This window comes from Chrysemys picta, chromosome 3 (assembly GCF_011386835.1).
Source record: "Chrysemys picta bellii isolate R12L10 chromosome 3, ASM1138683v2, whole genome shotgun sequence".
Classification (NCBI taxonomy): domain Eukaryota; kingdom Metazoa; phylum Chordata; order Testudines; family Emydidae; genus Chrysemys; species Chrysemys picta.
The window spans coordinates 67,594,360-67,606,358 of record NC_088793.1 but is presented as its reverse complement, the minus strand read 5'-3'; the positions used below and the strand labels follow the sequence as shown (position 1 = coordinate 67,606,358).

General features: G+C 40.8%; 1 long non-coding RNA gene across 1 annotated transcript; it reads left to right on the top strand.

The window, feature by feature from the left end:
* The first annotated feature begins 4,772 nt into the window (after nt 1–4,772).
* LOC135982263 (uncharacterized) lies at nt 4,773–11,681 on the top strand. The gene is made up of 3 exons (XR_010599520.1): nt 4,773–4,888; nt 5,077–5,145; nt 5,585–11,681. It is a non-coding gene; the product is annotated as an uncharacterized LOC135982263 (long non-coding RNA).
* Nucleotides 11,682–11,999: the final 318 nt, after the last annotated feature.

Here is an 11,999-nt window from a genome sequence, read left to right as displayed (position 1 = left end):
CACAGAAAGAGGTGCTAGACTGCTTTTTTTCTGCTTTGCTATTGTTTCTATCAAAAGGTACAGAAATAGGTTGCTCTTTGCCACCCAAGCAGACAGTTACCACGCTGGTCTGCCAATCAAACATAAAGGGCTGCTCTCCGAGCTGCAGAAATCCATCATAGTTTGGACACTTGTGCAGTGTCAACTAATTTTAGTTACTGAGGTTGGGGATGATGTGAAGAGTGATTAGCCAAGGCACTTGTCCAAGACACAGCAAGGGTTATGGCTGTCCTTATGGCCAACAACTGCACAAATATGAGACAGGCTGAGTTTGTGAGAGCTGTTTCCACAAATTTATTTGAAGTGTGAGGCTACCTCCTATCTGTATTTATTATTCTAGCTGTTGGTGTAACGTTGATGAAAAACTCTGTTTACTTTAAACTGTTCCTGTTATAGGGGAAGTTTTGCTGCTTGCATTTTTTGCCTTCACTGTGGATGTGAAGTGATCCCAAATTTAACATTACAAGAATATGGTTTTAAAAAATTGTTTAAGGTGAGACATTCTATTTGTTCTGTAAACATTTTGCTTTTTAAAAGAACTGTGTGTGTATATGTATGAATGTGTACATATACATTTTCTTCTGGCTCCAAATACACTCCGTATAGAACCTAAAACAGGTAAGATTTGGTCATTTGTCTCAAATGCAGGACTAGAGCAGTGAAAAGTTATGAACCTCAAGCAATACTTACAGCTTTCTAAAGGTTGACAGCCTTCCTTTGCATGTGTGTATAATGTAGGAAAACAGCCCATAGAACTTCAGACAGTGCAATGAGAGCTTCTGTCTGGGAATCCCTTTGTGAAAGGTTATGGATAGGTCTAACATGTTTAAGTCCTTGCTTTCATTTCAGGCTATACTGGCAACAGATGAAGACATACAAAGAGACCCATTTAGGCTTTATTGTTCCAGTTGTTTGGCATACTTCCACCTGATTGCTATAGCCTTGGCAGGCAGAAAAAGGAGTCTGAGGTTTTACTGGTTTGATGTCACTGTCACTAAGAAATAGCTCTGTTTTTAATACCCAGCATTCTGATAGCAAAAGACTCCACCCACAGTTTAGCAGACATCTGAGTAAGCACTTTTAGAATCTAGCAGATGGTGATGACTATTATGTAATATATCACTGCCAAGTTTAGTCCAGTTCAACATGAGACATTCTAAGTAAATTTTCAGATAAGCTAATTAAATTTGCATCCAGCCATAAACTTCACTTTAAGGGCAATACGTTCTGCCCTGAGCTGTGGAAGTGGTAAAACATGGAGCTGCATAAAAGTTGGTACATAAGTGGATGTTGAAGAGCGTCTGGGGTGGATGCTAAATTAGGGTTGGCTGGGGGGTGGAAACTGGAGTAATCATGTTTGTGGAGCTGTCTGGGTGGAACATAAAGGTGCATAGGGATTATCAGAGGGGTAGCGGACAGGTGAGTAGTAGCTAAAGGAACCCGGATTTGTAGGAGTGAGTGAGGATGGCTGGATGTAACTGGAGAGAGTTTTGGGGTGGTGGAGTCAGAGGCAAGATATATGGGGGGCAAGTTCTATGGGTGGGAGAAACTAGAAGTAGAGGGGATGGGAAGAGGAATCTAGGGAGGTTTGCAGGGGGAGTAAAGGGTGACAGCTGGGTGGGAGTGCTTAGATGCTATTGAGAGGCTGAGGGTAGCTAGGTTTGAGGTGGTTCCAGGCAGGTTGCTACTTGAAGAAGTTGGGGCTTGTGGGGGAGGGGAAGATAAGAGAGTTGGCTAGGGTGATGGAGGGTAAATAGGACTTTGGGAGTTGGTGGAGGTGGGGGCTTAGGGCCAGCTCTAGACCCCTTCAGCTTCTGTCATCACTGCTCGGTGGTTCTTCCCCTGCTCAGATATGCTGGGGTGGGTGTGGAAAAGGATGGCAGGGATGTAGATAGAGGCTTCTTTGCTGCCTGCTCCTCAGGCACCACAGTGGCTTCTGTTTGCTGTGTGTCACAACTGCAGTCCATTCATTGAAGGGCGTGTGTGTGTGAGAGAGAGACACTCAGTAAATCCACATAATCTATTCTCGGCTACACCCCAAACTTACTTTTAGTATTGTGCGTGTGTGTATGTATATAGAGCCCATGAGGTCAGTTGTGTAACGGATGAATTTTGAACCATGTTTTATTTTTTTATTCATCCCTGTTACACAACTGACCTCATGGGCTCTAATACCCTGCAAGGTGGGAGGGTCCCAAAGCTCAGGTACAGCCTGAGCCCAAACATCTACACCGCACTTAAACAGCCCTACAAGCCTGAGTCCGCTGAAATGGGCCAGCTGCAGGTGTCTAATTGCTGTGTAGACATGCCTCTCAGGTGCATGTTCAGCACTGCCACCTAGAGCATGAGGTCTGGGTTCAAGCATTAGCTTGCCTTTTTTTTCTCCCTAGGACTTCAGAGCTGGGAATGCTGAAGAGGTAAAATGGATTATGTTGCTGTAATTGAGCATAAATCCTCTTTGGCATATGCGGTCTCCTGCTATTCTTAAGGGCACATAGCATCTTTAAAAGCAGGAATGCTGTGAAATGCATTTCCCCATTTAGGAATGGGAGTCCTCAGGAGACGCAGATGACCAGGAAGAGGCCTATGACTGCCTTTGGGTACTATATAAAGCAGTTCTCTAGGCTCAGCGTGTGGGGGGAAATAGGGATTTGGGAGGTTTCATACATGGCTCTCCTCAGCAATCTGCAGAATACAAGCTGTCTGTGTCGGACTGATGGACTTCCATCCCAGCTCTCCACATGGAACAAGATTGGTGTGAGTCCCAGGGGAAGGGCCAGAAGCCTGGCTGTATGGGGGAAGGGTTGAATATGTTTTGTTTAAAGGGGAAGACTTCCGAATTTTGAATGTGAGTGCCTCGGGCACAGAAGGAGGGGAATGGAGACAGCAGCGGTAGTGCCCCTGATGGAGAGGTAGGGTGACCCCTGTTACTGTTGTTTAATGGCAGATCTTCTAAATATAATGAATGACACTGATGGGTTAAAAAGTGATTTTTGAACCAATTTTACTTGGCTATAGGTATGACTTCTTCAGTGGGAGGCCCTGAAGGTGTGAGCTGGTGGAAAAAGTTAAAGGAAGATGATTGGAGGTGATTCCCTAGGCTACAAATAGGGGTTGTGGCAGATGTTTTGTGGGGGGATTTGTTTTTAAATTCTGCTTAATTCTTGAATACAGTGGTGATGGATATGGTATAGGAATCTGAATAAAAAATGAATTAAACTAAAATATAGGAAGGAAGCTTGTCTAATGACAAAATTGTATAATTAGATTTTGTATGTATCTCCCACTATCTTAATGCAGGTATAAATGAGAGTTTCCTTTAAGTAAATCCTATTACTATTGTAAGTCACCACCTCACAAATATGGGCTAGTTCAGTTTCCAGCTAAGAAACACTTCATTCAGCAGTTAAGTGAATTATCTGGCAGGTGTATCTGTGATTTACAAGGAACATACAGATCTGCAGTACCAGTGTCAAAGACCACCAATATAAAAAAACAGCAAATGGGATTTTTATCTTTCAGCACACTACAGAATCGATGCATAGGAGACACTTCTCAGTCTGTATGTAATCCAAGTAATGTAAGCCATTATCTCCAAAACAGAAGACTAAACTTAAAACTGCGCTTCATTAATCCATATGTTAAATATGTTTGACAATCAGTTCCCTTTATCTTACAAGCTCTGTGACCGCGGGAAGGGGTTCATTGCCAGCATGAAATGGTTACTGCTGAGCAACAAGGCTATTACCTCAGAGGAGTTTGCTGACAGGCCAAGGAGTGACCACTTTAAAAATTGACTCTGATTTTTGGTTTTTGTGTTTTAAATCCACTTCAAAAATATCCCAAGATAAGGAAAAATGTGCACAGAATAGAAGTCCAGGCAGTGAATGAATGCCTGACCTGCCTTGGGACCTAGACAAGGAAACCATAAAAATGTAAAGTAAAAAATGAGGCCTCTAACATTGATTGTATAACTTCCATATTCTGTGTAGGGTTTTCTAAAATTGCAGAGCGATCTGTGAGAGAGACTGAAAGAAAACAGAACCTTTTGTATTTTGCATACAGGGCAAAGGTCAGAATCTCTATATTTAACAACGTCTAAGCACGTAGTACAGAAAGTACAAAGCTGCTTAATTTTCTATGTTCAGGGAATTGCAGTTAATATAAACTTGGACCGAGATCATTCTGCCCCATCTCAGAACACCTGCATGATTCAGAAGTGATGAGCATCTGCCATTTCCACTGATGTGAATGGGAGCTCAGCATCTATGACAGTCACTGTTCTTTCCTTCTCCCACTTAGGCCCTGATCCTGCAAGTACTTAGGTCTGGGCTTAACTTTGTGCACACAGATAATTCCTTTGAAGTCAGTGGAACTACTGATGAGGAAAATAGGTGTATAAATGTTTGCAGCACTGGGACCTTTATATGCAAGCTTATTTCAATGCATACTGGCACTTTAAACTTAAATCCTATAAATAGCCATATCAGAATCTTTCATGCCTCTGAACGAGCACTTCCAGCCATTCTTGCTGTGTCAACTGACAATAAATATGATAAATTTGCTAGCAAAGTGGGACAAGTTTATCCCTAATGTAGCATCCATAACATCAGTGGATTTATACTGGGAATGAATTTGGTTCATTTATATTTTCTCAAATACTTTTTGAACATTCACTGCTGGAGCAGGAAATTAATGTGCCCTATTATCTCCATGTTGTGTATTTATCACCTAGGTTAAAGGTGACATCATAAACATTCAAAAAGTCCTTGTACAAAGAAAAACAATGAGTGGGAGAAGACTGCTGACCTTCCATTCACATCAAGTACACTCAACCATAGCCTCAAAGGTTGGTGTTAGTAACTCAAATGATTGCATGAGTCAAATGTTTCCCTATGTGGTGAATACCTGCAATGAGGGGTGCATTTGGGTCAGATTTAGAGATAAAGGTTTGACAATCCAAATGCCCATTTTAAATATCTAGATATGGGGCTAGATGCCAGTGTAAATATTGGTCCTAATTGTCTCCTCGTGCAGGAAAACCCAGGTGAAGGTGCAAATGGAAAAGTGACATGTTTTGCTCCTGTATTGCTCCAGAGATAGAAGGTAAGCAGAACTTGCCTTCCCCCTCTTAGAGAGACAGATCATTTGGAGCCCAGGGCCATTTGCTCTTTCACTTCCACACTCCCATCCCCACTCCATGGTACCAGGAGCCTGTATTATCCTTCCATGGGGAACTCTGCAGGGTGGGCTGGTGTCAGGATTGTGTGTGTGTGTCCCCACCTCTTTCCCCCTCCATCCCACACACATTCAACACACTCCCATCCCTCAAAAAATTACCCCAAAGTTAACAAGTTTGGAAATAGTTAATAGGAAACTGGCTGGCTCTCATGCCATACTGAATCCATTCATTGCATAGTGTGTGAAAACTCAAACTCAGGCCTGTGTTTCTCTTACAGCCAGGATACTGGGAGGAAAAAAACATTCTCCATGGTGTCTAATTTGTGTCTAGTTACTTGTATCACTATGTCCATGTTTCTTACAGTACTTAACAAGCTACTATTTGGAACATTAAAAAAGCACAGAAGTAAACTGCTGTGCTTTCCGTACCATCGATCCCCAGGATTAAGAGCCATGGTGCTGCATCAATCTCATCTCGTCAATTCCAGCCAGAACAGCCAGACGCCTGAGTGTATTTCAGAAACAAGATAAGTATGACTGCAGTAGTTTTATATGAATTAGTCAGCAGTGCTGCCCCCTTAAAATCTTAGTAGTTCTAAGCATCACACCATTAAAAAATGCCAGAAATTTCGTAAGGACTATGACATAATAGTGAAAAAATGTTTGGCTTTTTAAAAACCAACATGCTACATTATCTACATTATTGTGAATCCACGATAAAAAGTGGAAGTGTGGGAGGAACATAAGCCTAATAAAAATTATCAATGCACGGAGGTTGAGAGGCGGCTATTTAGAAATGTACTTATATTGGCATCTCCTTAGCTTTTATTACTTGGAACTTCTTTTTTTCCCCATTAAATAAGAATGGTCATACTGGGTCAGACCAATGGTTCATCTAGCCCAGTATCCTGTCTTCTGACAGTGGACAGTGCCAGATGCTTCAGAGGGAATGAACAGAACAGAGCAACTTATCTAATGATCCATCTCCTGTCATCCAGCTTCTAGCAGGTGGAGGTTTAGTGACACCCAGAGCATGGGGGTTCATCCCTGACCATCTTGACTAATAGCCATTGATGGAAATATCCTCCATGAAGTTGTCTAGTTCTTTTTTGAACCCTGTTATAGTTTTGGCCTTCACAACATCCCCTGGCAACAAGTTCCACCGATTGACATTGCATCGCATTCACAGTTCCACAGGTTGGCTGTAAAACACATTGACCGTACAACATGTTAACCACTACAGTGGTACCATCCTTCTCTATTCACGTTCTGTTCTATTTTTGACTTTAGACTGTGCCCATCAATGTATTATACAAACAACTGAAACTGTTCCTCTCTTACTTGTGCCTACTGAAGAGTCTACTTTGGATGCAGGAGAAGTAAGGCAGGCAGGCAGACAGTAAAGGAAAAACAATGGGAATAGCCAAAGTGGGTGGAGTACTGTTTTCTTACTTGGGATCCCCAGAGTTTATAGAACAGTTTGGAGTTTGACTTTGCAACTGTAGACCACTTGGCATTTGTAGGTGACATGAATTCATAAGGCAAATATTTATTGGAAAAAATCCTTGTGATTTCTTAAAGTCACAGATACTACATTTCTAATAAAACTAAGTCTTACTAAAGAAAAATAGCTTTCCATTCCTTCCCCATGGCTATTTGAAATCCTTTAGGGAATATGTTATAAACCTAATATACATTTCTAACCATATAAAAAGCTACTCTGCTACAGCTAACACATTTATACACACTTACACATTTGTTCCAGCTGCATTAAGCAGTGCTGGTCTATCTGCAGAAATAAAGGAGGTTTTTTGGGATGATTTTTTACACTCTGGTTAAAACACAGGATTGAGTCTCATGTGGTCTGGATTCTATTCCCAAGCCTGAGTTCTGTTGGCTTTATTTTAAGCTCTTTGTTGGAGGGATTCCCCCTGTATGTTTGTACAGTGCCTAGCACATGGAGGCCATGGCCTTTAGTCACCATCACAATACAAATACTATGCCTACTCTGCTGAAGACTTCCTGTTCAACAATGGGACAATATACTTGCTCCTTTCTGCCTCGGTTTCCCCTCAGTTTGTATATCAAGGGGGGGTAAGCCTATCTGCCAGGATTGTTGTGAGGCATAATTCATTGATATGTGTAAAGTGCTATGTGAGCCATGACTTCAAAATGATATTTTCTGACAGAAGTGGTGTATGCTATATGTAGTTACAAGCTATGTAGTTCTGGTCCTTGCTGAGGAATACAGGAGACGTTTTCTGACAAAAGAAACACATTCATGCACTTATTTCTTTTTGCTGTGCTCTCCAATATAAAGCTTTCAGAGTGTGATGAGAGAGTGACATGAACACCTCCAAACATCAAACTTGCCCTTCTATCATCACTACAGTTCTTCTGAGGTGCTGAGTAATAGCTAGCATTTTAGGAAGGGTAATTAATGGTGGGACCTAGTCTGTGCTTCAATCACGTGCCTATCAATCAAATTCGGAGAGGTCAGAGTTCAATTAATTGATGACACCCTTGAGGCAACCTAAACAGTTAACAAGTCAGTGAGATTTGGTTGAAAAACAAGCAGTAAGTTTTAAAAAAAACAACCAAAATCCTCCCATAAACTTTTGTTGCAATGTTACATCCCTCTTGTTTGTCTGTTCATATCTCCCCACTGTTCAAAACTATTACATATAGTTTGTATGCAAAGAGCATGCACTTTAGACACTGAAAAATCAGACCTATTTCAAAGCTAAACATCCTGCCTGCCATCTGTAGAGCCATCATCTCAAATATGCCAAAGAGAGGCAAACAGATTCTGTCTAAACATACAGTTTTAGCTTTTTAAAAGTTCAGTGAAAAAATCTATAGACATGCTAGCAAAGTTTGCATTGTGTTCAGCTGTTTAAATCCCCATAAGTTTCTTATGTTCAGTGAATTCTCATTTAGTAGTTTAAATCACTTACCTATGGTACACTTCCAAAAAACACTGAAGTATGTGACTGTACTTTGGGAGATATCTTCACATCAATAATCTGTAATGAATCAGTCAAACTTGTTTTTCATTGAAACCAAATCTAAAACATTTAAATCAACTTGGTTTAATCAAGAGAGTTTATTGTGCCTTCACTAAAGTGAAATAAGTGAAGATATAACCCAGAGATATGTGAAACTCAGCATGTCCACAGTGCAGATATTTGTGTGAATATTTTATCTGGCTTAAGTATGTGCAGTTTTGCACCACCATGTCAAAATGATGCAAACCCACTAGTTTTTCAAGGATTTGACATCAGATGTCTTGTTCGTGTCTGAAAATCTTTCAGGCAAAATCTTTTGACAGACCCGCTCTGATCTGTATGTGTGACAAAATATGAAACTGGCAAGTTTTGTTTGGTTTTGGGTTTCATCTCTCTCTCTCTCTCTCTTTCTTTTTTTTAATCTTATATTGAACATTATTCTAATGAAATGCACTGGCCTTGTACCTTATCTAAGACCAAACTTTTTGCCACTGATTTGTTTCTGGCTTTTTCAACTGTAGTCTGTCTTTCCTTTATCGTCAGGCTGATGGGAAAGGGGAAAACAGACTAGCACTTCTTTACTAAGTTAGAATTGGTATAAATCTGCTGCTGAAGGGAAACAGGATGCAGAAAGTCTGCATGAGGTTAGTTTGCATCATGGAGATGTTCTCTGAAGAGACTCCATTTGTAACAGTGCAAACCATGTGCAAATTGGGGCGTGGGGAACGATGATCTGGGAGGGACTAGCTGGTGGATGTACTGGCAATTCTCCAACTGCCATGGAACAACCTTAGCACAGCTTGTTTACTTGGTCTATGTGCAGGAACCAGATTGTGGTCTGAAACCCATAGTCAAAACAGATACTACAACTTTAATGTTGTGGTTATGTGAATCCAATTTTTTTTAAAAATAGCATTACTACTTTGTTTTTACCTTGGTGAATGAGCTGGTCTTCAATCTTACTCATTAGGGCCCTGATCCTGCACCATTAAAGGCAATGGGAGCTTTGCCATTTGCTTCAATGGGCACAGCAGGAGCAAGACCTACAAAATCTTGCACCCAGGAACAATGCTGCATGCCATTTCTTCAATACACTGAATTGCAAGTCTGAGCATTGTTCCCATTATGACTTACAGCAATAAGATATGCACAAGCTGTTGTGAGTGGATGAAATACTGGGGGTGAAAGTGGTTCTTTAGGTAACCAAAAATTCATCATATGTAGAGGTTTGCCTCCAGAATGAAGAATATTACTACAGTCAAACTAGTTTATCTAGGGAAGTGGCATTTATACATTTGGGGGTTACAGAGTTAGGAGTCTGAAGTAAAATCTTAGTAAGTGTATTGAAGAAATAAAGCAGATGCTTATGAAAAAGTAGATTCAAGTACATTTCACAAACCACAGTACTTGGAAATATTCCAAACTGAACTACTTAACTTCGTATTTTGGGATGCTGTGCAACTTTAAATACAAAACAAAAAGTGGATCTGGTGGCCCAGGAAAATCCTTGTTAAAACTAAACAAGGCAAATGAATTGTCAAGATATGAATTACAGAAAAAGGGAAGGTGAAAATAGTTGTGACCAAACACCAGGCCCTACCAGCTTTAAAAAGGCATGGAGTTCCATAGACTGCTTGGGATTCTCAAAGGAACCCAAGAAAGTTAGGTGCCCAAATCCTGATGAAACTCCATAGGAGTTTCGTATCTTACTCCCTTGGAGTCTTCTGAAAATCCCAGTTAGGGCTGTGTAAGCTAAGGAGGCTTGTTTTTGATAGGATCCTCTTTGATCCCTAGGTGAAGAACAATCAGTCAGATGCATTACCTCATGCCTTGACAAATTGTCAAGGTTATAGCAGTGAAGAGAAGACTCCAAGGGTGTTATCTCCTAATGGCCAGAAACTTTATTTTACTTAGCACAAGGAGCAAGATCTTGCCATGTCGAGGAAGACAGAAGACAGAGATGGAAGATAGAGTGGCCAAAGTAGCAGGTCACCACCATGTAATTGTATGCTGTGTACTGTGACTGTTGGAGCTACTTGGAAGACTGCAAGTTGTGGACTTCATGAGAGTTGTCACAGGCCATACACTTGAGATGATATGGGTCTGGTGCTTATGTCTACATAAAAATGTCTGTGCATGCCATTGGGTGGAAGCAGTGAAGTGATTCAAATCATCATGAAAACTTTAAGGAGACAATAATGCTCTTTTTCCAGTTATCCTTGGCAAACATCTGGTAACAGTGGATATGCTACATGGCTTGGAAATGATAAAGGTAATACATTTTTCCTCCCCCCAGCAGTATATGGTAAAAATAACTCTTGTGTGCTCAACTAAATGAAAAAAATATATGGGATGTGTTACATGAGACCTGTAATACATGGAGAATTTTCCCTGGCTTTATTGGGGCCACACGTAATGAGGCAGAAGACCTCTCAAGCTTGCTAATGTGCCAGATGTGGGAGTTTGCTTCTGATTCAGAACAAAATATTTGGACAGAATCCAGATCCCAAGCTGGAAAAGAGTAGGGATTGCTTTGTCTGATTATTTTCAGTGTTTTCAGTATACTACTTTTACTTGTTTGGAACCTTATCTGACTTATGTACTGTTTTCCACTTTGAGAGACATCAGGATTGTTTCATTGTTTTCCTTCTTAGCTGTATTTTTCTTAATTATGAGCTCATCTACTCTTATTACTTGTTTAATTTGTTTCACACCAGTTGAAACTAGCAAATAGATCAATTCTTGACACTTAACTGTCCAAAGACTAACTTGATTTGGCTGCCTGACATGGCAGGGGACAGAGCTCAATGAGGGGGTCCTTTCCAATCCTATGTTTTATGTCATGCATCAGGGCTTCAGCTGGTCATCTGTAGGGGTCAGGCAGGAACCCCCACACACATTGGTTGTATTTTTTATTATTATTATTTTTGGACTCCTTCCTCTGAAGCATCAGAGATGGCCCCAGTTGGAGATATCACTGGCCACCCCTCCTGGTGTCCTCTGAGGTGGTACCAAGACTCTTCTCTCAGATGCTTGGCTGGTGTGTCTTGCTCACATGCTCAGGGTCAAACTGATTGCCATATTTGAGGTCGGGAAATAATTTTCACACAGGTCAGACTGGCAGGGACCTTTTGGAACTTTTTACCTTTCTCTGCATGGGCAGAGGGACATGTGTTGCTTGCTATGTTCATCTGGGCATAGCTCCTCAAACCAATTCCCTGCCTCAAGCATTAAGGCACCTTACTCCCTGCTATTCTCTGTCTGTGACACACAATAGTTTAGTCTCTGGAGAACAATAAGATTTTGGTTTAATCCAGGTCAATGGGCTTGATACAGGGTAACTAGATGGGGCTTAGTGGCTTGTAGTGTTCAGGAGGTCAGACTATATAATCAGAATATCCCTTCTAGCTGTAATATCTATGAATAAATTACATCTGAAACTTATATACAGGTTATTACCATGTTTACATCAAATAAATTATGCTATTAACTGAGGTAGGTAAGAGTGAATTGGCTTTACTTTATATCCTCAGATTGGTGGTGACAATTCTTCAGATCTTTTCACTTGTCTGGCACTATCTGGGTAGATTCCAAGCTATCATGCAACCTTTGAGATCTCTTGCCATAGCTAGTCTTCTCTGTTAGAAGTTGCATTATTCTGGCAGATGTTCACTAGAAATTTCTTAGTGCTGTTTAATTTAAGCTGGATGATCTTTCAGTTTCTCATTCATGCATGTGTCCCAGGATCCTTATTAGATATAGACCAGTAGT